Source organism: Panulirus ornatus, chromosome 1 (genome assembly GCF_036320965.1).
Source record: "Panulirus ornatus isolate Po-2019 chromosome 1, ASM3632096v1, whole genome shotgun sequence".
Lineage (NCBI taxonomy): Eukaryota > Metazoa > Arthropoda > Malacostraca > Decapoda > Palinuridae > Panulirus > Panulirus ornatus.
Window position 1 is genome coordinate 18,127,292 of NC_092224.1, and position 25,838 is coordinate 18,153,129.

Genomic DNA, 25,838 nt, shown 5'->3' on the forward strand with positions numbered 1-25,838 from the left:
GTGTGATGTCTCCATGGTTGTTTAATTTGTTTATGGATGGGGTTGTTAGGGAGGTGAATGCAAGAGTTTTGGAAAGAGGGGCAAGTATGAAGTCTGTTGTGGATGAGAGAGCTTGGGAAGTGAGTCAGTTGTTCACTGATGTTACAGCGTTGGTGGCTGATTCGGGTGAGAAACTGCAGAAGCTGGTGACTGAGTTTGGTAAAGTGTGTGAAAGAAGAAAGCTGAGAGTAAATGTGAATATGAACAAGGTTATTAGGGACAGTAGGGTTGAGGGACAGGTCAATTGGGAGGTAAGTTTGAATGCAGAGAAACTGTGGGAAGTAAAGTGTTTTAGATATCTGGGAATGGATTTGGCAGCGGATGGAACCATGGAAGCGGAAGTGAATCATAGGGTGCGGGAGGGGGCGAAAGTTCTTGGAGCGTTGAAAAACGTGTGGAAGTCGAGAGCGTTATCTTGGAAAGCAAAAATGTCATATGGTTGCGGTGCGTGGGCTACAGATAGAGTTGTGCGGAGGAGGGTGGATATGCTGGAAATGAGATGTTTGAGGACAATATGTGGTGTGAGGTGGTTTGATCGAGTAAGTAATGAAAGAGTAAGAGAGATGTGTGGTAATAAAAAGTGTGTGGTTGGGAGAGCAGAAGAGGGTGTTTTGAAATGGTTTGGTCACATGGAGAGAATGAGTGGGGAAAGATTGACAAAGAGGATACATGTGTCAGAGGTGGAGGGAACGAAGAGAAGTGGGAGACCAAATTGGAGGTGGAAAGATGGAGTGAAAAAGATTTTGAGTGATCGGGGCCTGAACATGTAGGAGGGTGAAAGGCGTGCAAGGAATAGAGTAAATTGGAACGATGTGGTATATCGGTGTCGACGTGGTGTCATAGGATTGAACCAGGGCATGTGAAGCGTCTGGAGAAAACCATTGAAAGTTTTGTGGGCCCTGGATGTGGAAAGGGAGCTGTGGTTTCAGTGCATTATACATGACAGCTAGAGACTGAGTGTGAACGAATGTGGCCTTTGTTGTCTTTTCCTAGCGCTACCTCGCGCACATGCGGGGGAAGGGGATTGCCATTTCATGTGTGGCGAGGTGGCGACGGAAATGAATAAGGGCAGACAGTATGAATTATGTACTTGTGAATATATGTATATGTCTGTGTGTGTATATATATATATATATATATATATATATATATATATATATATATATATATATATATATATATATATATCCGTGGAGATGTATAGGTATGTATATGTGCGTGTGTGGACGTGTTTGTATATACATGTGTATGTGGGTGGGTTGGGCCATTCTTTCGCCTGTTTCCTTGCGCTGCCTCGCAAACGCGGGAGACAGCGACAAAGTATAATAAATAGAATAAATAAATATACCTATATATTATACTTTGTCGCTGTGTCCCGCGTTAGCGAGGTAGCGCAAGGAAACATGAAAGAATGGCCCAACCCACCCTCATACACATGTATATACATACACGCACATATTATTTCAACGTATACATACAAATGCACAGACATACATATATACACATGTACATATTCATACTCGCTGCCTTTATCCATTCTTGTCGCCACCCCGCCACACATGAAATGGCAACCCCCTCCCCCAGCGCACGCGCGAGGTAGCGCTAGGTAAAGACAACAAAGGCCGCAATCGTTCACACTCTGTCTCTAGTTGTCATGTGTAATGCACCGAAACCACAGCTCCCTTTCCACATCCAGGCCCCACATAACTTTCTATGGTTTATATATATATATATATATATATATATATATATATATATATATATATATATATATATATATATATATATATATATATATATATATATATTTATATATGAATGTAGGTTTGCGGCAGGGGTGTGTGATGTCTCCATGGTTGTTTAATTTGTTTATGGATGGGGTTGTTAGGGAGGTAAATGCAAGAGTTTTGGAAAGAGGGGCAAGTATGAAGTCTGTTGGGGATGAGAGAGCTTGGGAAGTGAGTCAGTTGTTGTTCGCTGATGATACAGCGCTGGTGGCTGATTCATGTGAGAAACTGCAGAAGCTGGTGACTGAGTTTGGTAAAGTGTGTGGAAGAAGAAAGTTAAGAGTAAATGTGAATAAGAGCAAGGTTATTAGGTACAGTAGGGTTGAGGGTCAAGTCAATTGGGAGGTGAGTTTGAATGGAGAAAAACTGGAGGAAGTGAAGTGTTTTAGATATCTGGGAGTGGATCTGGCAGCGGATGGAACCATGGAAGCGGAAGTGGATCATAGGGTGGGGGAGGGGGCAAAAATTCTGGGGGCCTTGAAGAATGTGTGGAAGTCGAGAACATTATCTCGGAAAGCAAAAATGGGTATGTTTGAAGGAATAGTGGTTCCAACAATGTTGTATGGTTGCGAGGCGTGGGCTATGGATAGAGTTGTGCGCAGGAGGATGGATGTGCTGGAAATGAGATGTTTGAGGACAATGTGTGGTGTGAGGTGGTTTGATCGAGTGAGTAACGTAAGGGTAAGAGAGATGTGTGGAAATAAAAAGAGCGTGGTTGAGAGAGCAGAAGAGGGTGTTTTGAAGTGGTTTGGGCACATGGAGAGAATGAGTGAGGAAAGATTGACCAAGAGGATATATGTGTCGGAGGTGGAGGGAACGAGGAGAAGAGGGAGACCAAATTGGAGGTGGAAAGATGGAGTGAAAAAGATTTTGTGTGATCGGGGCCTGGACATGCAGGAGGGTGAAAGGAGGGCAAGGAATAGAGTGAATTGGAGCGATGTGGTATACCAGGGTTGACGTGCTGTCAGTGGATTGAATCAAGGCATGTCAAGCGTCTGGGGTAAACCATGGAAAGCTGTGTAGGTATGTATATTTGCGTGTGTGGACGTATGTATATACATGTGTATGGGGGGGGTTGGGCCATTTCTTTCGTCTGTTTCCTTGCGCTACCTCGCAAACGCGGGAGACAGCGACAAAGTATAATAAAAAAATAAAAATATATATATATATATATATATATATATATATATATATATATATATATATATATATATATCCCAAAATAAAATCTTAAGATGTACATTTTATGGGTAATTATGATCATACATAAAATGTTTTCACAATGGTAAAACTAATGAAATTTAATTTTCTTCTTAAGTACTTTCCTATAGATTTCTAAGTTTGTTAAGCAAGCCCATAATGTTGGCGGAAACGAGATTAATCTGATATGTGCACAAGCTCGTACTACTCCGTTGCAAAATGATGTGTCGTAAAGTGTGGATTTCCATGCCCCATGATATAAAAGTTCAAAGCACTATAAGCACCCTGTGAACGCAAAAAGTATGTTCACCTTACAGTATATATGAAAGTTTATATGGATGTGTTTTTCCTGTGCTGAATAACTGATTTTTGATAATGCATTTTACGTCCGCCAGGGAGCTTGGGCTCGCCGTATTTTATTTTTTTTTTAAACATTGACATACATTTTTCTGTAATATTTATGGAAATAAATTTTATGACCTTCGCTCCATCACCACCCTCCCTCCGTCCATCAACAAACCTCAATAAATCAAGACCCTCGCTCTGTCACCGTGATTTTCCCTCCAACACCACGGCCAATGTGAGGGAGGAGGAGGAGGGGGGGGGTGGATATTGAAGACGAGCATTCAAATTTTATGTGAGCCTACATAGAATATTCTTGAAACATGTGTGACGTAGACACTAAACATGGCAGAAAACCGTTGTGGATAAAAACAGGATGACTGATGGAGAAGGGAAGGGGACCCGAAAGAAACTTTGTAACCCCGGATCAAATTCCTCTCCTAGGCCCTATCCATCAGCACCCACGCTCCACCACAACCTTCGCTCGTGGTCACCGCCATCCCATCTCTGGCACCACCTTCGCCCTAACACCATTATTCTCCATCACCACCCTTGCTCCTTTCTAACCCTCTCTCACGTCCCTCACTATACCACCATCCTGGCACAATCCCCACCCCTCTCTTTTACCACGCTTGTTCCATCGCCATACCTTAACCAGTCACGTGATACTCTCGCTCCATCATCACTCATTCCATCACCAGTCTCACTACACCCCGAACAACGGTCCGTTTCCATCTTCGTCCCATCATCACCGCTTCATCACGCCTTCAATCCACCATCCAACAAACAGCAGTAACATCCACGCACAATTATACCCGCACTCCATCATCAAATATACTCCACCATCACCCACTCACTCCATCATCACAATCGCTGTATCACCACCCTTACTCCATTGCCACACTTGCTCCGTGACCACTCTTGTTCCATCACCATCTATGCTCCATCACCATCCTCACTCCAGGACCACCCTCGCTCAATCACCGCCCTCATTCCATCACCACTCTCCACTCTCGCCATCTTCGCTTCATCACTACCATCGCTCCATCAGACCCCTTACTCATAACCCTCCTCATTCCTTCGCTACCCTCACAACACCACCACCCTTTCCTCAACAATTCCTCTATCATCCTCCTTGCTCCATAGCCAATAGAACTCCACCAACACCCTCGCCTTGTCACCACCCACACTTCATCACCACTTTTCTTTCTGACCGCCGTCACTCCATCATTACCCCCTTCCATCACCACCCTTACCTTCATTCACCCAAGCCCCTCTATCAACTACCTCACTCCATTTCTACATGTGGAAGGAAGTCACATGTAGTACAAAGTCTACATTTTTCAGGACAAAGGATCTTGTACCGAAATACTGTAAGATTAGAAGTTGTCCTTAGAGGATATGTCCACTAGTTTTTCATCATGGTTGTAGGCTCGTATCCCATGTACGTACGGATGAACAAAGATGGGTAGTTAAAGAATGACCATTCCTGGCCAGAAAGCTGAGCTAGACAAGTAGGCTCGTAGGGCAGGGAACTAGTCTGGCTCTCATCACCTGTAGTGTTCGCACCGTAAACTATTTTCATAAATAAACCACGAAAACTCCTACGAGTTTACGTCTTCACCCACTAACAAGGTTACATGCTTGAAAGATTCCCGAGTACATGTACACAGTAAGGTAGGGGACCACCCGGTGATCCCTCCACCCACCCATTCCCCACTAGTCTTGAGTTACACCTGGCAGGTCATTATTTAGTGATAGCCTGTGAAAAAATAGGTGAAATATTTGCGTGTTACTTGAAGTAATGGCAGGATTTTTTTTTTTTTTTTCTTCGGGGGCGCCACGAGTGAAAGAATCTTTTTAAACCGGACCCGGGCTAACCGTACGAGTGAGGTCGATTCATTGCTCTCTTCCTACCCCCATTGAGGAGTATGAATCTGCCCTTCCCAGTCTTTTTTTTTTTTTTTTTTTTTTTTGTTCTTACTTGGTTTAAGAATTTAATTTCTATTAGCAAAATGAATTATCTGTGCTATCAGTTCTTGGTGCATTCTCTTTTCGTTCAGTTCACCGTGTTTACCATAGTATTTTTCAGGAAATGTACCTGCTTATTTGGCACAGTGGACCATAACTAAGTTGAAACCGTTGTGATAGACAAGCAAATTTTAATGCTTCAATATTCCGGGGGGCTTGAAGGTGAATATCCAAGAGTAGAATGTGTTTGATGATAGAGTGGCAGATATAGGGTGTTTTGGTCGAGGTGGTGTGCAAAGTGAGAGGGGAAAATGATTTAGTAAACAGAGAAGAGGTAGTAAAAGCTTTGCGGAAGATGAAAGCCGGCAAGGCAGCAGGTTTGGATGGTATTGCAGTGGAATTTATTAAAAAAGGAGGTTACTGTATTGTTGACTGGTTGGTAAGGTTATTTAATGTATTATGACTCATGGTGAGGTGCCTGAGGATTGGCGGAATGCGTGCATAGTGCCATTGTACAAAGGCAAAGGGGATAAGAGTGAGTGCTCAAATTACAGAGGTATAAGGTTGTTGAGTATTCCTGGTAAATTATATGGGAGGGTATTGATTGAGAGGGTGAAGGCATGTATAGAGCATCGGATTGGGGAAGAGCAGTGTGGTTTCAGAAGTGGTAGAGGATGTGTGGATCAGGTGTTTGCTTTGAAGAATGTATGTGAGAAATACTTAGAAAAGCAAATGGATTTGTATGTAGCATTTATGGATCTGGAGAAGGCATACGATAGGGTTGATAGAGATGCTCTGTGGAAGGTATTAAGAATATATGGTGTGGGAGGCAAGTTGTTAGAAGCAGTGAAAAGTTTTTATCGAGGATGTAAGGCATGTGTACGTGTAGAAAGAGAGGAAAGTGATTGGTTCTCAGTGAATGTAGGTTTGCGGCAGGGGTGTGTGATGTCTCCATGGTTGTTTAATTTGTTTATGGATGGGGTAGTTAGGGAGGTGAATGCAAGAGTTTTGGAAAGAGGGGCAAGTATGAAGTCTGTTGTGGATGAGAGAACTTGGGAAGTGAGTCAGTTGTTGTTCGTTGATGACACACCGCTGGTGGCTGATTCATGTGAGAAACTGCAGAAGCTGGTGACTGAGTTTGGTAAAGTGCGTGAAAGAAGAAAGTTAAGAGTAAATGTGAATAAGAGCAAGGTTATTAGGTACATTAGGGTTGAGGGTCAAGTCAATTGGGAGGTAAGTTTGAATGGAGAAAAACTGGAGGAAGTAAAGTGTTTTAGATATTTGGGAGTGGATCTGGCAGCGGATGGAACCATGGAAGCGGAAGTGAATCATAGGGTGGGGGAGGGGGCGAAAATCCTGGGAGCCTTGTAGAATGTGTGGAAGTCGAGAACTTTATCTCGGAAAGCAAAAATGGGTATGTTTGAAGGAATAGTGGTTCCAACAATGTTGTATGGTTGCGAGGCGTGGGCCATGGATAGAGTTGTGCGCAGGAGGGTGGATGTGCTGGATATGAGATGTTTGAGGACAATGTGTGGTGTGAAGTGGTTTGATCGAGTAAGTAATGTAAGGGTAAGAGAGATGTGTGGAAATAAAAAGAGCGTGGTTGAGAGAGCAGAAGAGGGTGTTTTGAAATGGTTTGAGCACATGGAGAGAATGAGTGATGAAAGATTGACCAAGAGGATATATGTGTCGGAGGTGGAGGGAAGGAGAAGTGGGAGACCAAATTGGAGGTGGAAAGATGGAGTGAAAAAGATTTTGTGTGATCGGGGCCTGAACATGCAGGAGGGTGAAAGGAGGGCAAGGAATAGAGTGAATTGGATTGATGTGGTATATCGGGGTTGACGTGCTGTCAGTGGATTGAATCAGGGCATGTGAAGCGTCTGGGGTAAACCATGGAAAGTTGTGTGGGGCCTGGATGTGGAAAGGAAGCTGTGGTTTCTCGCATTATTGCATGACAGCTAGAAACTGAGTGTGAACAAATGGGGCCTTTGTTGTCTTTTCCTAGTGCTACCTCGCACACATGAGGGGGGAGGGGGTTGGTAGTCCATGTGTGGCGAGGTGGCGATGGGAATGAATAAAGGCAGACAGTGTGAATTGTGTGCATGGGTATATATGTATGTGTCTGTGTGTGTATATATATGTGTACATTGAGATGTATAGGTATGTATATTTGCGTATGTGGACGTGTATGTATATACATTGTGTATGGGGGTGGGTTGGGCCATTTCTTTCGTCTGTTTCCTTGCGCTACCTCGCAAACGCGGGAGACAGCGACAAAAAAAAAGAACGTTTTGTGCAATAGATATTATAGCTGCAATTATGGCATTGTTAATCTCGGTTAGCTTTGCTGAATGTTGTCCACGAAGCAGTATAACCACATGTGCTATATAATAGATCAGCAATCATGATCCCAGCGTCACGCCGAAATTCCGTGCATTCGAACATGGTCCACTTGAGCTTCTGTCATCACGGCGATGAAGGTTGATACCTTGCATAACACTGCCATACCTCACTATACAACCCATCTGGCTTAAAGTTCTTAAAACACACAAGACATGCATCAGATGGTGTGAACGACCTCGATGAACCTTATGCAGCCTTTAGGTTCACCACAAGGCCATTCTCCCTGTAGTTATTATTCATGCCCTAAATGGTGTAAAATGATGCATTACTACACGAACCCTACCTGCATATAGTTATTACTAACGCCTTGGAGGGAATGGCCACTGGGAAGTTTCCCACAACGTTTTAACTCGTGCACTGCCATCGTGAGTGTCGGTGAAGTCTGTCATTCGGGCTTGCCTACTGTCTCGAGCCTCGTCAATGTCACCTTTCTTTCCGTGACAGTCACGAGATCTTGGCAACCCCCCCCCCCCCACACACACACATTAGAACCAAAAGATCTCAGTAACGCCTCCTTCAAACAGGACTACGAGATAAACAAGCGACTTGCCTCTCTTTGCCAACACCACGGGACTCGTACCTCATCCCTCTTCCTGCTCTTGCACCAACATTATCAGCCTATAGCTCCTGTTTTTATTGGCATTGATGCTTTAATAGTAGTTTCCAAGTCTCATTCCTCACATTGCCAAAGGAATTAGACAAAAACTTCAATAATTTCCTGATGTCCTAACAAGTAAATCATGTATTAAACTCAATTTTATTAACAAAGCCGAGTGAAACATGCAATTCCCATCAAATTCTGATCAACACACACTGATTTACACGTGAATTGAGCAAACGTTGTACAAAGCAGGTCAACAACACCCTTCAGACTACGTGACCGGGTGCCGGTTGTATGCAAGGAGGGTACACAACCAACTGTCGGTCGTTCAGTGAGGGTACACGACCGGCTGCCGGCCGATCAGAATAAGGGTACACGACCGGCTGCCGGGCGCACAGAATTTGGGTACAAGACCGGCTGCCGGTCGCGTAGTTACTGGTAATATATTAGGGATTCCAGTGTTTCATGCTTTATTGTAAAAGTTTATAATAGGATATTTTACCACTGAATTTTGTTGGCGTCTGAAGGATACAAATATACATTTTATGGAAATATGCAATACTGTATGTAAAACGCGTTACGGTTACCTCGACTGGTAATCAATGCAGATAGATATATTTCTTTACAATAGAATTAGTCTCCTGAGTGTCTGCATTGACTGAAGGATTTGAAATCGCGTTTATTACCTTATGATAAGATTCCAAATAAGACCAAGTTATTGTAAACGGCATTCCTTGCATCTTCTATTTCAGGCATATCATAAATCTGTATGTTACCGTATGCATAAATGTTTGTTTCTTGTGGTCGCATACTAGTGTGCTCATTATTCTCTGTGTAAATTAATACGAACGAAATGTGGAGATGGAATAATTAAAATGTCTCGACTGGCGGTCTGTCAACACAGCGGAGGCTGCAGCAGCCAGAATGCTTGCAAACTTCAAAGTCAAATGAGCAGCATTAGTATACGATGTTTATCTACGCAAAACAATTTTTCTTATGGTCAGCTGTCGTTGTGTTTTATAAATAAGTAAATCTTATGAAGAAGGATGTATGTTTCATGAAAAAGCGTCATTCGATATTTAGATCAAATAAATGTTGAATAGTTTATATCCCATTGTAAATTAACTCGCCCGTGGTAAATGGTCATTAATTTCAACGTACTGTGCCTTACGATGACCTTTGGATGTATTTTGAAATGAAATATATATCGGAGATAATTTCTGGAATGATTTCTCTCGTTGTATGAGCATAATCCTTGGATCTGGAATGGTAACTTAAATGTTTACATCTTGTGATTCCCGTTTTCCCAGACCGCTCCGCAAGTTACCGCCATTTTGTTTTCGTGTTGGGTATTGACTTTCGCTTCTTCATGACTATTTTAGTAAGTTCACATAATCAGAGAAATACTAACTTTATGAATAGGCCTTTTTCACCCTCATCAATGTAGTTGGACCCAGTGTGTGGAGTGAAGACGTCCGTTAAGGAGTAAAAAGCGGCAAAGTGGAACCTAACAAAGACAGGATGTTTCGAGATGAAGTCGTCTTTCAAAACAAACGGTTTCCTGGCGAGACGGAAATGAATATTGTCCTGGTTTGCTGATGGGTTAAAAGTGTCAATCGGCATCATCAACATTTAGAAGGTGATTAGATCCGTCGCAGAGGCCGCATGATACAAACTGGCACAGTAAGATACTGGTGGGAAAGGTGAAGAAGAAATGGCTTGGACACCTGGCCTGGAGATGGACCATAATAAACAGAATGGGACAGTGAGGCGGCGGTGATATTTTCTTCCCCCCCAACACGTAGTGAGTGCCCTGGCCCTCGCTCACCGGGCCTTGTTACTTAACTGCACGTGACAAGTGTTGGCAAGTGAATTGGTTTGTCAGAAAGTGAGTTGGATAACAAGTGTCTCAAGAGTTTTTAAGTGGTAAGCCAGAATTATCCTAGGATTGAGGTGGGATACAATGATGTTCGTCCTTTTTGAATATTACTCAACAAGCGAAGCACATTTGTTGTTTGTTTAGAATTAAGGTAGAAATTTTCATATTTTTACATAGAATTATTGTTAATTATTATTATTATTATTATTATTGCAAATTAGCGATAGCACCGCGAGATTAATGTCGGCTAGTATATGGTGATACGCTTCCCACAGTAAGTAGTGTGCAGTTTTTTGATCACTTTTTATGAAACTGTTTTTTAATACATTAAATGGAATGTTAAAGTATACATTACTTTGAAAAATTTGAAGCATCTCATCATTATCCTAATTGTGAATGCTAGTAGTGTTCAGGGCCACATTATGTATGAAGTTAATCCTTATCATTTTGTTAGAGGCTTTTCAAAGAAGAAATAAATAAATGTTAGTCATTAGCATGGAGTTTTATGCTGTTGTGCTGCAAGATATCCAACACTGTAGTATCCATTCACAAGTATTTTTGTAATGTTTGGATAATCCTAACTTTGGTCATTAGAACATAAGTATGTATTTCAGCTTTTTTGGGATCAGACTAATTTTCTTAATAGATTAAAGTAAGATGATTTTATTTAGATTTATTATTTCTAATTGGGAAAATGGGGATTAGTTGTCCCCCATTTGTTAATTAAGTTGGACTTTCAGGATGACATGATCACCTTGTATAGTTTTTTGTTGTATAGGGAATTTTTTTCCATTTGAAAATGATATGAATGCTTAAAGGTAGCAACAGAGTAGAACCTTATGACACACTGTTTGTGAATATAAGTAGCAAGTGTGCTGCAAGTTATCTGCTACAAGTAGAATCAAAAGTATGTTATTTTCTCTGCTGCATGCTATAAGTTGGGAACAGTGTACTGCTTATCATCTCCCTCAGTACTAACTTTTCTCATAGAAGAAAGGAGTGGTTAACATTTTAGCTCCACAACAAAACTATCTTTAGGAAATGGCTGCTTATGTTTTGTGCTTCATATAGTTCATTTTGATTACAGAAATGCCTTTGAAGCATGATTTGGAGCATTATCTTTAACAGAATGATGTGAAATGAAGCAACAGTGGTAGATCCAGGAAAATAAAGGGTTAATTGATATAATTTTGTCATTTTTGAATTAGCTGAGAAACAGCACGGGCAACTGGAGCTTTAATCAACCATCTTATTATTGATATATATATATATATATATATATATATATATATATATATATATATATATAATATCTCCTAAGCCAGGTACCCATTTTATTGACCAGCCTCTAGGGGTGAGTGAACAGTTGGGTTGACTCTGGACAAATTGCCACAACCAGGACTTAAACTCGTACACTCACCCACATCATGGTCAGGAATGCTAACTGCTTCATTACAGAGGTAGCTAATATACTTGTAAAAAATCAGCAGAAATTGTGGAAACCTCACCTAACCTCCCCAATAGTCAAAATTTTTCATAGTTTTCTGTGTTGTAGTTGATATATACCATTTACTTATCGAAATACACTGCCATCATGGTGCCAGATGTAAGCAATCTTCAGCCACAGACAAATATAACGTTGGTATATTTGTTCCATCATTTTAGTTAGTAGGTGAAGTTGTTTTAGATTCTGCAGACATTTTACAACTATGTTTTTTTTATCTACCTATTTTTACACTGGTTAACAAATTTTCCCTGATATACCTAACCCTTATGACCTTATTTTATATTATTCAATATGATGTTCCATATCTTGCTATGCATGTATTTTTGTAATCACAACAACCTACATAAAGAACTGAAAACATAAGTGCATTAGCCATTTTCCCAAGCTAGTTTTGATGCATTGCTTAACTGATAAATCACTTACCAAGAAGGGTATCTAGTAGTTAAGCCTGAAGCAAATGCTTATGCTTGACTTAGATTATTGGGATTTGAAATTACTTCATATATACTGGCTTAGATTTCTTTGAAATACATGACTCTCATGAAGATATGAGCAGCGAAGTTAGTTTATAAGTGATAGAAATTATTTTTATAGCCCACCACTTTTAGTGCATGCAGGAATGTATTGTCATCCCAATGTGTGTCAGTGGATACATTCTTGTTAGCATAGCTCAAGAACTTTACACAAACCTATACTTACACAGAAGATACCCTCTTAGAGGTAACTATTTAGATTTTAAGGCATGTTATTTTCCCTCGAGGACAAATGATTTTTTTGCATGTGCTGTAACTTAGGTGTTCTTGAATATTGGAAAGTTCAGATTGAAAAAGATTTTTAAGTTAGGGACAGGTATCATGGCATATGGTTTTGCAGCTTCATGAGCTAGATAGCGTAATTTTTTATGACCTTTTCTTTAACTGTGGCAGGACGTCAGGCAGTGCAGATGCCTCTTGTTAATGTACATGTTTTACATATAGGACAGATTTTCATATAATTAATACCTAGCTGTGCGTAGCACATTTAACAACATAGATATAAGATATTATAGCATGATGTTTTATATGCCAACTATTTCACCTTGAACATCAGCATCTTTTGTGTGTATTAATGCAGGCTCAGCACAGTTAAGGAACATAGCTGGGAATGACCTTGGTTATCCTTGCTCCCCAATGTAGATATTGTTTATCTTGCTTAGGTCCTCGAAAACAATCAGAATTAACCCAGTATCCCGGAATTTAAGCATCTCATGATATTCATCGGCTTATTTGAAGTTCATATTTATAAGTAAACTCATACTGGTTGATAGATAGTTTCAATGATCGTGTATTTTCAAATGCATGCTGATTGATTTGCATGGCTTTTGAGTCTGCTAGTGAAACACAAATATTGTCAGTTATGATTAGCTATGTTGCTCCTATTAATGACAGCAGCATTTCATAATTGAAGGGTTGTTGACCACTGACTTCGCTGTTCTTTATTATTCTGTACTGCTACCAGGTATATACAGTATGTGATCTTTTGTGTACAGTACCTACTGTTGGATTGTTTTTCATTAGTTTAATCCCAGTAAGTTATGACATATGACCGTGTCCTTTTTATATGTGAAAATAGCTCTTTGCTCAATACTGTTTCAACACCGTGGTTGATGTAGGAGTAAAACTTGTCAGGTTATCATTTCTTTAATGTCTGTTTTTCCTGTCTTGGGAAGAAGTGGAAATTACCAGTATTTTGATATTTTAATTGTGTTTTTAGGTATAGAAATAACTTGGATATTGCAATTACTTTTTATTCAGAGAAAGTAACTCGTTAGATTATTGATGACTTATGATTGAATTGACCAGCAGCATAGTATTCAATGTAATTGATTCAGGGAAGTTAAGTGGGTAATTCCTTTATTTTGGATGGATCTTGTGTAAATGTAAGGTTAGATTATAGATAAGTGTTTTACATTTTATGTTTTGTATAAGAGATCTTCCTAGCAATGCTGGTAATGTTTTAAGAGTAACCTGATAAGGGGAGGCAATGAATTCCTATTAAAGGTTTAAAATTAAGCTGTCAAACATGCACCATGATGCTGAGTTAGGTATTGGTATGGAAAAAAAAAATTTTATAGCCTGTGGATGTATACAGATATACTGAAAAATACAGTGGAATTGAATATATTTTATTTTGAATTAATGTTATGTTCTTTCGAATAGGCTAAAACTTTTAGAAGGGGTCACATATTACATTATTATTATCGTTAGACTTTGCCACATTGAGAGGGTATCATATCAGTAAATAGCAATTAGTCATAGTAGTAAGTAATGCTTACTTTTTTAGATTTTTGTCGACCTTAATACAGCCCACCTAAGTTGGGTTTGTGAGACTACTGTCCACCCTCCTAAGGCACGGGTCTTTAACTGACCAGGCCTACATCGTTGTTTTTCTTTGCTTGTTCGTAGAAGTCCTGATCTTCATGATGTCAATCTGGAGTTGGAATTGGCTGTTGGTATAAGCATTACACCGCCTTTTTGGGTGGATAATGAATGAATACTGACCAAAGATTAAGGAATCATGGCCATACTATAGTGTTTAGTACATATTTACGTATGAAAGGAGGGGTGCAGTACCAAGTGAAAAAAGTGCTCTGCAGAATGCATTAGCAGATAAATAATTTGTTACATATATGAATAGCTAAACATTATAAGGGATGTGTAAGTGAAATATCATGTAGAAGGAAAATGGTGAGTGTGTGGGCTATCAGAAATGATAAATTAAGGTTAGGCAGGGATTCACAATGTCGTAACTTATACAAGGAATGTAATTATGTATTTTTCACAATGCAGTTATTTTGTGTAGAAGGAAATCCTATTGTGCACATCTATTAATAATTTATGCAATTTTTTCATAAAGATATATTTGCATTTGAAAATATTTTTTTGATAAAGTTTGAAAGTTTTTATACATGCTCTGGAGAAAAAAGGCTTATATTAAACCAAGTATTCATTTGGTTGCTATGTAAGACACTGAAGAGCATTGTGATATTTTATAATCCATCTAGACAGAGGAACGTTTTGCAAACAAAAGGAACATATTCTTGCAACTCAACACTATTCCTCCACATCCTTCAATTATGCTCCTTCTCTCACTCAATCCACATCTGGGCACAATCTCCTCAACAAATTCAGCCTTAGACAGGGTATTTGAACAGTGTAGACAAAATCTTGCTAAAGTTTAATGCTTCCAAGACCCAGTTTCTGCCCATTTCCTCAACATTCCTCTCTCCTTTGACTGTTCAGTAATTCCACCTCTTCGTGAACATACTTCAGTGACCTATTATGGAAATAGGTAAGTCTGCCTGTAAGGAACTGGAAGCCCTGTTTAGATGTTGAAATTTCTTACATACAATTGCTACATTTATGTAAAAGGATTGATCCATCTTTGTATGGAATACTGCTCTCACGTCTAGGGTGGTTCTAGCTCTGTATCCTGACTTGATGGAGTAGAGTCGGAAGCTATCTGACTTATTAGCTATTCCAGGCTGACTTCAAAATTTTATCCACTTGCCTTATGCTGAAATGTTGGTTCAGTTTCACTCTTGTATGGGTATTACTTAGAATTTTGTTTATGAGAGCTGAGAATTTTGTACATGAGAGCTGGCTGCTTGTATGCTGCCACCACTAGCCAGACCATACAAAAACAGCAAGCTGCTGTGTAATGTGATGACTGTGTGGCCATTGACAATTTGAGGGAGGGCCATTTTGAAAACTTTTTTTCTGACACGTCGATGCTTTGGAACTCCACCCTCTCTTGTTTTTCCCAATAACTATGATCTGGCACTTTTTGAAAGACAGATTTTTCACTTTCTTCAGAAATTGTAAATATTATCCCTTGACTCTTCATTCTTTTCAGCTTTTATTGACCTCATCGTATTTCCTGTAAGGCCTGGCCTTAACTTTTGTCTGTGACTGAAGACTCCAGTGTATAAAAGAAAATATCCTCCCTCCCAGTTGTAGAAAAATGTGAATACAAAATTGGTTAAGGAAATGTAGGAAATGAGAGTTTATCAATTTGCATTACTGTGTGCAGAAATTTTAAAAGTAGGAACAGTACCAGACATATCTCATTGTAGCCACCTTTCCATACAATAGGGTAACTCTTAATCTCAGTTGTCTTAAGCAAACAAAGTTTTACAAATCGCATTTTAATTCTCCACTACTTTTAGATATTCATTTTGATACTTATTTTATGGTGCCAGTGTCAAAGATACCAGAGCAAACAGGCTGTGAGGGTTATGTAGGCCAAAGAGCTGCAGCTCCCAGCATGCACAAAAAAAAGCTTGGTTGACCAGCAACCTAGTCCTCCAATCCAGGCTGTTGGGGTGAAGACCCCTGAAGACATGAGGTATTCACCTGATATGGTATTGGATGTGGAGGATCTTTTCCCCATAGCTTGTTCCCAAACTGTGCTCCTATGTTTAGTGTGTTTTCAGTCAGGCTGCAAGGACTGATCAATAAGATGAAGCATTGTAAAGGAGAGTCAGAGAAAAAGTGCAAGGCTGAAAGGTTTGAAGCAATTAAATCTCCTGATGCCCCATTTAGGGTTATGAAAGATTCATATCCAGTGTGGATTAAATTATTGATTGGCTATGCTTTTCCAGTATTGGATCAAGACAGGGAATCTTTAATTGAAAAAGAGATGACCAAGAATATTGACAGAATTGGATCAAGACAGGGAATCTTTAATTGAAAAGGAGATGACCAAGAATATTGATTGTGATGAGGAAAGGCTGTCAGTGATCTATACTTTATCATATTAGTAGACACGAAGGCGAGTTAATTGTGAGCAGGCAAAGACTTGCACTACACTTTAAGCAATTAAGGAAGTTAGTGGTGATTTTTGCTGTACTGATGTCCATGAGTTGATTGGGTTTGATGACAAGAAATACATTTTAGAAGAAATGTGGTAGACTAAGTGAGGCAGGTCTAGTTCTTATCAATGAGGTTAAAAAAGCTGAAAAAGAGGCGAACTCTGGTAATATAATGAAAATTCATGACTGACTTGAATTGTACTCTTGACATCATGAAAAGATGCTATAAATGAATATATATGAAAGAAATTAATTTTACTTTAGTTACAGGACTTTAGGAAGCAAAGTAAGAAGTGTTACATTTCCATGGTTGCTTGTAGATGATAAATTGGTTAGAAATTAATTTACATACTATGGCAAAAGATGGATGAAGGAGGAATAAGATCAATTTTCCTGCACCTAAACATATAGGTCAGTTAAAGAACATTTTCAGGAAATGTAGAGTGAAGAAAGTATTGGAAATAGAAGGTACAGTATTAAAGAAAATGGCAAGGGTATAAAGTGGCATGATATATGTAGTGTAGAATATTATACATATACAAAGAACAGATGCAAAACCATTATTGTAACTGGCTTTATTATTTGTTATGATTATCCCAGGACCAATATTTATGAAAAGTTTTGGTGCAGTCGAAGTCTGTGCTACATCTAGTATTAGGCAAATGTAGACTCCTTTGGAATGAGAAGTTTTTTATGAGACTACTTCCAGTGATATGTTCTTGGTTTGATCTCGGGCAGGTGAAGTCTTGTAACACCTGTGGTTAGATGAAACTAGGATACAAAATTGGATGGGGAATATGGGTGGATTGTGGTTGGAAATGTATTGTGTAGGGAAAATATGTACACTAAAACATTACAGCTATTCAAGAATGTATCTTCTATTTTAAGTTTAGAATAAAGCATGATATGATTAATAGAGTTGTGCGCAGGAGGGTGGATGTGCTGGAAATGAGATGTTTGAGGACAATATGTGGTGTGAGGTGGTTTGATCGAGCAAGTAATGTAAGGGTAAGAGAGATGTGTGGAAATAAAAAGAGTGTGGTTGAGAGAGCAGAAGAGGGTGTTTTGAAATGGTTTGGTCACACGGAGAGAATGAATGAGGAAAGATTGACCAAGAGTGTATATGTGTCAGAGGTGGAGGGAACGAGAAGTGTGAGACCAAATTGGAGGTGGAAAGATGGAGTGAAAAAGATCTTGAGTGATCGGGGCCTGAACATGCAGGAGGGTGAAAGGTGTGCAATGAATAGAGTGAATTGGAACGATGTGGTATACCGGGTCGATGTGCTGTCAGTGGATTGAACCAGGGCATGTGAAGCGTCTGGGGTAAACCATGGAAAGTTGTGTGGGGCTTGGATGTGGAAAGGGAGCTGTGGTTTCGGTGCATTATTTCATGACAGATAGAGACTGAGTGTGAACGAATGTGGCCTTTGTTGTCTTTTCTTAGCACTACCTCGCACACATGAGGGGGGAGGGGGTTGTTATTCCGTGTGTGGCGGGGTGGCGATGGGAATAAATAAAGGCAGACTATGAATTATGTACATGTGTATATATGTATATGTCTGTGTGTGTATATATATGTGTACATTGAGATATATAGTATGTATATTGCGTGTGAATAAGAATTTTTGTCAGAAATTGAATTTTTATGATATGTAACTTTCAGTGACTTTTTAGGTTACTAACAGTGTACAGGTATATACTGGTAATTGCAATGATTAGAATGGTCAGCTACATGTTTTTAAAACATGATTTCTTTTGAATAAAAGTTTAGAATAAAACATGATATAATTAATACAATAAGATTAATAGTATGTATAAATGAGGTTGTTGAATTTTGGAAGTAATGCTAATGGGAATTTATTAAGTGATATTCGCACCTGTAGAGCCAGTTGAAACTGGTATTATTTAATGGAGGCTCCTCATTGTATTTTGTATGGGGTACCTTTTCTCTTGCTAATAGAAATTTTGAAATTGAATTCAAGATTGATACAAAAAATTTAAGCATAATAAAATCAGTATAGAAGTTCATTTTCTGAAGTGTGGAAGTAAAGTTTTGATTACAATTTTTGTTAGAAATTGAATTTGTATGGTATGTAACTTGCAAAGACTTTTTAGGTTACTAACAGTGTACAGGAATATACTGGTAATTGCAGTGATTAGAATGGTCAGCTACATGTTTTTAAAACATAATTTCTTTTGAGTTGGACATTGAATTAAAGAACCATAGAAGTGCTGATGGGATAGAGTATCTGCATGTAATTTTATATGGTGTAATGGATACAGTTTTGAAACTACTTATTTTTTTATTTTCAAATAATGCAGTTAGAATTCCTTTGTATATTTTTACCCCAGGTTCATATTTATATAGATTAAATGGATATCTGCTGCGTTTAGATGATAGTACATATTTAGTGGTGCAAGGGAATGATGGGGCTATGTTTAATATGATTGATTTATGAATTCATATATACTTGTAAACAGGAGTAAAGTAGGGTTAGTCTTTTTATAGATACAGAAGTGGATGGGGGAGAAAAGGTTTAAATATAAGAAAATCACTAAATTTTTAATGATATTCATCGTTGTAGGAATAGGACCTCTCTCATAGTGGTTTGTATGAGCACTTAGGGGATTCACTGGAAGTAAGGGACTATCGAGGAGGAAGTGTTAGGTGAAGGTTGCTATAGGAGCTTCCTTTCGTTGTCAGAAGAGGCCCAGATGATGGTTGAAAAGTAGGGTGGCTTGGTTTGTTGAGCACTTTTTGATTTGTTATGTTAGAGAGAGAGAGAGAGTTTGATATTGCATACCTTTTTTCTGTTCATTCTACAACTGTCTCTGTGATGTAGAGGATAATGAAGATTAGGCAGGGATCAAAGATGGGGTTAGAAGAATGAAAGCTATGTAGATGAGATGGTTTTGACATGTTCCTTCCAGCTAAGTTTGTTTTATGAAAAGCAGATGAAATTTTCTTCTTGAAAATGGCAGCATAGGAGTATATAACAAAGGAGGAGGCATGTGTATCATCCATAGACCTGGAAAAGACATTTGATAGATTAGATTAGAATGCATTATGGAAGGCATTAGAATGTATGTTGCATATGGGAAGTTGCTAGATGTAGGAGATTACTTATGCATAGATTTTGCCATAAGGTAGGATTAGCATGTGGCACTCTGCAGGAAATCTAGTTACAGTAAATGTGTTTGATTTACGTGTTGGCAAGTGTTATGGGTGAGATAAGAGATATCGTACATTTGGTACATTTTTGGAGAGAGAGAGAGATCAGTAAGTATCTACCCATAGTTCATTATCTACAATACTGTCCCTCCCTCTATAGGGCATTCTGTCCATATTTAAGTACACCAAAAGATCTTTGAATGCAAAACGAATTTGGAGACACTTCTGGGGTCAACACAGCTTCATGACCCCTACTTCCCTATTGCTCTCTAGCTCCTGCAGCAATTACAGCTAAACTCCCCCTATCAGACCCTTTTCTGCTCATAGTTTCATATCTTAATAGCAGAGTGATGATTTCACATTGTCTTTTGTGGGTCTCTCGGGAGGGTGTGCTATGATTTGTGTCGCACCATTTGTCTAGGGATAGCATCTATGATAAACATGTATATCAGTATGTGAATATATCATTTGTATGATTTTTTTTTTCATACATATTCGCCGTATCCCGCATTAACGAGGTAGCATTAAGAGGAGTGAGCCTTAGAGGGTATATCCTCACTTGGCCCTTAGAGGGTATATCCTCACTTTCTCTCTTCCTTCTTTTGGAAAATTATAAATGGGAGGGGAGGATTTCCAGGCCCCCCCCCAGTCATCTTCTATGACACACAGGAAATACGTGGGAAGTATTCTTTCTCCCCTATCCCCAGGGATAATTTGTATGATATATGTATTGTTATATATATTGGTGTTTGTGTTGATATATATGGAAGGTTCTGTAATTAGGGATGGTACTTGCAACACAATGCAATATATGATAATGCATATACTATCTATCCACAACATATGTCCAACTTCGGTTCTGACTAACCGGTCGGATCTTGAAATGGATGTAAGCCGGACATATGTCAGCATGGCATGTAGAATTTTTATACCTGTACAACATTCTTTCATCCTACTCAGTTTCTATCATGATTATTTTGTTTTTTTATTTACCAGCTTTATTATGTGATTCAGTAATTTCTTTTTACCTACTATTTAAGATTCTTTAGTTCATATTTCATAATTTTTATTTGTTACGTTATGTAAGTTCTAAGTTCTGCGTGATTATCTCATTTTGGTTAACCAGTTTTACGAATTGACATTTTTTAAACCGCTCTGTGGTTTGATAAAAAAGAAATTCTTTGGTTTGTTTTTTACCTTTATGGCAGTTCCTTTGTCAGCACTTGCTGCATCCTCTGTGACTCGAACATTGTGTAAGCTATATCTTCTTTTAAATCTGTTGAACCAACCATGACATACTGTGAAGTTCTTGATGTAAACCTTGCTTGCTTGCTCCTCTAAGTCTCAAAAAGACTTCTAACCTTTGCCTGAATTGTTAGTAAGCTTAGCGGAACACGTTCTTGAATTTGGTCTTCCATCAATTGCATCAACAACTTTTCCATTTCATGGATGGACCCTTGTCATTGCTTTATTATTATCTTAAACTTTATACTTGCTGAACCTTTCACTGATTCACGTAATTTTTCTTTGTCCTTTAAAATTGTGGAGACTGTTGATTAGTGCAACTGTAGGTGACATGCATTCACATTGTTTTTTCCTTCCTCTTATTGGGAAAATTGTGGAGACTGTTGATTAGTGCAACTGTAGGTGACATGCATTCACATTGTTTTTTCCTTCCTCTTATTGGGTGATACCTTCATTTTCAATTTTAGATCAGGTATCTTCAACTTCTTGCCAGAGCTATCACCATGAGATGGGTTTTTCCTCTTGCTCATCCTCTTCTTTAGGTTTTGATACTAAAATGGTTTAATCCTACAAGAAAATGCCTTGTTTCACTTGAATAAGGTGTGCCTACTGAATGGTAACTGACAACAAGAACGGAGAGAGATGCTGTGATTTACACGATGCCAAGATATTGTCTGACAGTCACTATTGTACCCTTGCATCCATTAGCACTGGTAAACATACAACCAAGCATAATTTCTGTATTACATATATTTAAAAAAAAGATTTCCCCAGTCGTATGTACAGATGGTCATAAGTCACATGATCATATGCTGGGGATAGACAGTATCAACATCTACAAACTCTCCCGTACTTACGACCTGTGTGACTTATAACCATCCATACATACGACCAGAAGAAAGATGTAAATTAGAAAATAAAAAGAATGAAATATGAACTAAAGAATCTTAGATATAAGGTAAGAAGAAACAATAGAATTATATGATAAAGCTGGTTAATAAAGGATAAGATAATCATGATAGAAACTGAGCAGGATAAAAGAATGCTGTACGGGTATATTAATTCTACATGCCATGCTAACATACATCTGATTTCCGTCCACTTCGAGATCTGACCAGTCAGTCAGAACGGAAGTCTGGGAGGGAATGTATGTCAAAATGAACACGCTATACACAAATAAACATGTGGTTCAGATATGTGCCACAGTACAGCATGGTGTGAACTGTACACTATATAGTATGATACACCTTTCTGTGAGACAAATGAGTCACCCTTGGGGAAGCAACACTCATTGTTGAGTATTGGTAAGTCTAAGGTCCTAGACTTGTAGGGTACAAGATGGGAAATGGGGCTGGTAAGAGGTGTTATGTTGGGGTGTTCTGTTGCAGTCGATTTAGAAGTTGTTGTGGTGTAGGAACATGTGCGTTGTGAAGTCATTGAACTGCCTTTCATTTTACCTTCAAAGTTGTTGCATTTTAGGGCGTTTTGGTACATTTAGGGGACACAAGTGCCCACAAAATCAAGAGACACATTTGGGGATGATGGATTGAGGGAGGGTTGGATTTATGGTGATTTATCTATATGTCCTACTCCTGCTCCCTTCAGAAACTCCCGTCAAGGGATGGCCACAGCAAAAGTCTCCACTTATCCCTGTCCTTACATGCCTCCCTCGCATACACCATTCTGTGCATTCTTCCACTTTTTCTCTTCCTCCAGTATTATTCCACCTTATTTACCCATGTACAGGTAGTCTTCCACTCACACCAACCCCTTTAATTGTACTATCATACACTCTCCTTGTAAACTCCCAGCCTTGCATTCTTTCCACATGTCCAAACGACCTATGTGTATTATGTTTTTACCCATTCTACCACCCCATAAACCTTCCCTTTGCATTCCGTGCCATACCGTATTTCTCATGCACCCCTTCTTTTCTTTCTTCATTCCATCTAGTCACATCACATGCACTTCTCAAAAGCTCATTTCCATGTTCTGGCTGGTTAGGTCAGGGTTGGGAGGACTATGCTGTCCCTTAGTCCTCTCTTCACTTCCATGCTTGCACCTCTGCCCTTCATTATTCTGTTAAGGGATCCAGTGACTCCTCTACCCTGTACTGCTTTCACCTTATCTCCTTCCATATCATCACTTACCCAAGACAGCTCCTAGGTACTTAAATGCTCTCACTTCTTCCAGTCTTTTTCCCTCCATATCCAAAGCACAATTTAGTACACTCTTCTTTGACTCTATATAGTTTTACAAAATCTGTACTTTCCCTCTGTTTCTTTTCAAGCACCATCACTTTACTTTTACTTGCATTTACTTTCAGTCGCCTATGCTTGGATACTTCATAGAACACACAGCCTATTGCAAACAGGCTTTCCACTAGCCACCATATCTCTGCCACACTCCATCTCTACATCCCTTTTCCTTAGTTTTGCTTTTGTCTCTTTTATCATCCCATCCATATATATATTGAAAAGCCATGATGACATCACATCACTGCCTCACACCTACATGTATTCCAAAACTTTGCTCATCCATTCACTCTTACCCATGCATTTGCTCCTTTATTGAATGCTTTCACACCATCTAGCAGTTGTTCCTGTAAAGCATTCCACTAGACTCTGTCATATGCTTTCTCCGGATCCATAAAAGCTGCATATAACTTCTTACTTTTCACTAAATACTTTTGCATGGTCATTTTTACTTCAAGAATCTGATCCTCACATCCCCTACCTTTCCTGAAACCCCTTTACTCTTCACTTAATCTGCATTTGGTCACTTCCTTCACTTATATGTTAATATTCTTGCATACATTTTTCCTGTTTGTGAATGTGATAGATTTATCAATAGATTTATCTATCATTCTTATGCCTATCTATACTAGCTAAGGAACTATTGCTTGGGAAGCACAATTAGGCAAGGAGTAATAACATCAATACCTTCATGATAATCTTTGAGTGATAACATTTTGGGATTTCATCCTCCAAATTAATCCTAGAATAGTTTGCCCCAAAAGGGTGAGGTCAAAGGATTGTGCTCAAGGATTTTACCATAGTGCTCAGTGGGTTAGCTAAGCATGGTTGGTCTGTGATTGCCAGAGTTGGTGGGTTATCAATTGGACAGTCAGTTCTGTCACATGCCTCAAGATTCAGATGTAAGAATTTTTAAATCACTTTATTAAACCAATGCATTATATCAAACATTTCCTTTTGTAGATGCAGCATTGTGTGTCTAGATTTTGTAAACCGATTTATCGAAGTAATAGATATTTGTTGGTAGAAATTGGTTGGCTCCCACCGACTAGGGAGGTATATTAATGGTGCTACCCACCAGGGGATGGGAGGGTTAGTGACACTTCTTCAGTGGTTGTCAGGTTGCAGTCCTTTGACCCAAGTAGCTGCCATTTCTTTCTGCCTTATGTACATTTTTTCTCTCCAGTGACAGACAAAAGTCCACATCAAGGCTGGACTTTATTTGAAATGTAGAGAGAATTATGAAACAGAAAAGACAAGACAAGGGAAATTATTTAGAAATATTTGAGGAAGTGAAAAACCTGTCTTTTGAAATAAGCCAGGTCATAGTTATTGGAAAAGACATGAGAAGGTAGAGTTCCAAAATTTTCGACCAGGGAAAGAAACTAGTATCAAAATGGCCTACCCTTGAGTTGCTGATGGCCACACAGCCATCATGATGCAGCAGCTTACCAAGTATTGCATGGACTGCATAGTGGTTAGGGCACACAAGAGGGAAAATGGCATTCTGTCCACAAACATACAATCTTTTCTTGTGTATAACACGATAATACTGAATACGCATAGCTCATTCTTAGCATCTCTATATTTTCCTGCTGTGGGCACTTTGTGTTAGCCCTGCCTTTGGGTGAAATGGTTGGAGTAATAGATAGAAGTGTTTGGTAGGATGTTATTAAGGTAAAAGTAGTAGGTAGGAGCAGGATTGGGGAGCATTAGGTAGAAGTATTAAGGAGGAATATTAGAAGTAGTTGGTAGGGACATTAGGTAGGAGCCTCTGAAAACACCACTAGAGTTGCCCTCTGCCAGTGGCCTGTTAAGGGTGAGGCACTAACAGCTAAGAAGTGGCACAGGACTTCAACAGTTAGGAAGACTTTTGCTGTGACCACCCCATTGTAGTTACCAACTGGAACAGGTATCGAAGATATAGATATATAGATTATAAATGCATGTGCCATATCTATGAATATTAATAAAGTACTGGTAAACCCAGTGTTGGCTGGAAAAGATTTTAGCAAAATGTGCTTAAGATCAGTTAGATAGGTAGCTGTGCTTCTGAGATGATGCCAAAGTCAAAGTAAATTCAGAAAGATTCTGTAGGTGATAATGATAAAAGAATGTTTTCATACAGCTTTGCAGCTAACTAATCAAAGTGCGTTCTCTTGAGTCAGAATATTAATAATGACTTTTCATTCAAGTTTCCTGTAGTGGTCATGTTCATATATTCATGTATCAGTAGAAATATTTTTTTTTATTCATTTTAATGCTTTGTATGCATTCAGACCTGTAAACATGTACCAGTTCTAGCTTTCTTCCTCTTGCTCATTTTTATATCCAGTATGATTAGAATCAGGTGCTTAAAGTAGTAGTTAGATGAGGACATACTGCAATATTACGTTGTAGGTAGAGTTGAGTAAAAATTTTTAGCTGTGGTTAACCTTATTTTTACATCTGGCTTTATTATAGTACAGCTATTGCATTCGTATTGTAGAGCATATGTTATCTTACCATTGAATTATAGTCACCGTATTGCCTTTAGGAATTGATCCTTTGCAAATTATTCAAATGCTTATATAACAACTGAACAG

General features: G+C 38.9%; 1 protein-coding gene across 5 annotated transcripts in view; it reads left to right on the plus strand.

Annotated features, from left to right (window-relative positions):
• The first annotated feature begins 9,623 nt into the window (after positions 1 to 9,623).
• Positions 9,624 to 25,838, plus strand: part of ash1 (histone-lysine N-methyltransferase ash1) — a 546,010-nt gene continuing 529,795 nt past the window's right edge. For 4 of the 5 annotated variants that reach the window (XM_071682098.1, XM_071682255.1, XM_071682335.1 and 1 more), the window contains exon 1: positions 9,624 to 9,724. The gene's annotated coding sequence lies outside the window, so the exon portion shown is untranslated. Of the gene's footprint in view, positions 10,232 to 25,838 lie in introns of all 5 variants that reach the window. The other variant, XM_071682174.1, reaches the window with a different exon arrangement.